This window comes from Thunnus albacares, chromosome 13 (assembly GCF_914725855.1).
Source record: "Thunnus albacares chromosome 13, fThuAlb1.1, whole genome shotgun sequence".
Classification (NCBI taxonomy): domain Eukaryota; kingdom Metazoa; phylum Chordata; class Actinopteri; order Scombriformes; family Scombridae; genus Thunnus; species Thunnus albacares.
This window is the reverse complement of record NC_058118.1, coordinates 7,079,034-7,081,611: the sequence shown is the minus strand read 5'-3', so window position 1 is coordinate 7,081,611 and position 2,578 is coordinate 7,079,034. Positions and strand designations below refer to the sequence as shown.

The 2,578-nt window shown below is 35.3% G+C and overlaps 1 protein-coding gene across 1 annotated transcript in view; it reads left to right on the top strand.

Annotated features, from left to right (window-relative positions):
• LOC122995765 (histone-lysine N-methyltransferase 2B-like) overlaps positions 1-2,578 on the top strand; it is a 398,376-nt gene that overhangs the window by 203,011 nt on the left and 192,787 nt on the right. The gene's annotated exons all lie outside the window — the stretch shown is intronic.

Genomic DNA, 2,578 nt, shown 5'->3' with positions numbered 1-2,578 from the left:
CATGGTGTTTGTTCCTTTTTTTTTTTTTTTTCTTTTTAGTACATTTATATAATGTGAACACTGTCAGAGCTGACGGTATTCAAAGTAGCAGTAGTTATTACAATGGCTTAGACATTTATACATCCAAGCATTTATAATTCCATGTTGACTAATTTAATGCTCCCCTTCACAATTAACAAGCAACATAATATTCTACATATATTTGCAAAGTACTCCTTGTAATTCATGAAGTCAGCTGGTGTGACTGCATCCAGCTTACATGGCTTAAGTGCTCTGACAAGAATAGGATAAAGGTTAGATGTGCCTCCTTTGTTTTTCTTTTTACATTTAGTAAAACCCAGAATGTATAGACTGTAATGCAGGGTTTTATTCAAAGTTTTCCAGATAGCTGATCTTATTTCTTCTTTTAATCTCATAGACTTCATATGACAAGTATTAATTAGTTCATTAACCTGGGTTTGTTTTACTTAACATCCCAAGTAAAAACCCCATTACTCCAGCTGTCTACAAGCTGGAATCCTGGTTGAAAAGAAAAATTCGAAGGCCATTTATTGAAGAGTGAAATGACATACGGGACCACTAGAGGTCACTGGCTTACCAGTAGTTCTCACCCTGCAGGTGCTAGGAAGTTGCAGTTATTGCTTTTATTTGTGGTTAAAAGCCAGAGTGCCTTTAATGGATCTTACCATATTAGAACCATATTATGGTTCTAGTCCAAAGCGACTGCTTTGCAGATCCTCAGAGCTGCCTGCTGGTGTTTTGCTTTTGCAACAAACTACTGACACTGAGGGCTGTAAAGAAGGGTACTGCAGGAAGTGATGTACCTCAGATAAAGAATCACACATTTTCATGACATTTTCATTTTGTGACTCACAAAGAAGTGTCTAAGATGACCTAAAGTCTTCTTGCTCAGTTTTCCTCCTGTGACTGTGATAAAAGTCATTGATGACAGTATTGATCAAGGCTGGACTACTAACCAGGCAAAACAGACAAAAACTGCCGAGGTCCCCTGACCCCCTAAGGCCCAAAGCCTTAAGTTTACTACATATCAGTTAGTTTAAAATAATGTATAGGAATTTGAAACAACAAAGTATATTAACTAAGAAAAGTCTTGCATCATAATTTAATCTTTACACCCTGTTTTAAAACCTAGCTCTAAGACCTCAAACAAATGTGTTGCTCACACTGTGTATATTTCTAAATATTCTATTGTTAAATTTCCTCAAACTGACAAATACCAGGTAGAGGTCTGGTCTATCTGTTATGTATAATCTGCCATGTGCACTGCACTTAATGGGAATATGGAGGTGAACGAGTTAAATACATAGAAGGCATGAGGTGTTTCAGCAGGTCAATAGACAACCTTCAAAACATTTTTTTGCCCCAAGGCCTCCCAACATGTTAACATGGCCATAGTACTGATACAGGAGCAGATGACTACGGGTAGGAAAGAAATCTCCAGATACATGGAAGAGAAACAGCCACTAATAAACGATAAAGGTCTGCCAAGGATGCAACTAGTATGTCAAGATCATCTAGTGGGAATTCTGCGTCTGGCTCAGGACCAGAGGGGACATGATTTGAACACGAGTCCTCTGCTTCAAGGACAGACTTTCTGCTCAGCAACCCGCCCTGCCAGATGATGTGAAGCCATTTCTGGAGGCCACACAGTAACAGATAGCTAATGAACATGAAAGACAAAAGTGATTAGTTCAATGGAAGTTAAAGGAAATGTGAAAAAAATGGTGTTTTCAATGAGTTTTTAATGTTATTAAAGAGACAGAGCAAGGACATTCTAAATGATAATAACTATAATAATATGAAAGGATTATGAGGATATGTAGCCAACATAACAGTATATGAGCCTACTAAGTCAGAATGAAAATGATAACACAAATGTATGAAGGAAATATATAATATATTGTATTATATTATCGTAAGTTATATGTAGTAAAAAATAATTACGAACAAATCAAGATATTGTATTATATGTGTCTCACTCACTTTATGTATAGCCTTTATACTGCAGATGGTTACCTGTTGGTGCAGAAATGGTCAACAGGTGCGTCATGAAAAAACTACAACTACTAAAAAGCTCTTTAAAAACAAAACAAAAACAAAACATTAACACCACTTTTATCATAACATAAAGGTATATTGCACATATAAGTATGTATGAGTCCAAAACTGACTTGCATGCTCCCCTCACCAGTGGAAAGTAACTAAGTACATTTACTGAAGTACTTGTACTTTACTTGATATTTTCATTTTATGCTACCTGATAAGTATACTACACTACATTTATTTGACAGCTTTAGTTTTAAGATTGAAATACATAAATTACAAAATAACTTATACATTAAAGATAAACAGTGGTTCCCAAAGCAGTCTATATCTGTATATTTGTGTCTCTTTGTCATGTTTCAGATATCTGAGCTGTTTGCAGTTCATTTAAAGAGACATTTCCCCTCACATAGCTTCAAATAAATAACTGTTTAAAGTCCAAATGGGTTAAATTCTCCGATATTTCACGACAATGCAAAAATTAAAGAAAAGTTCTGAAAAATTAATCCACATT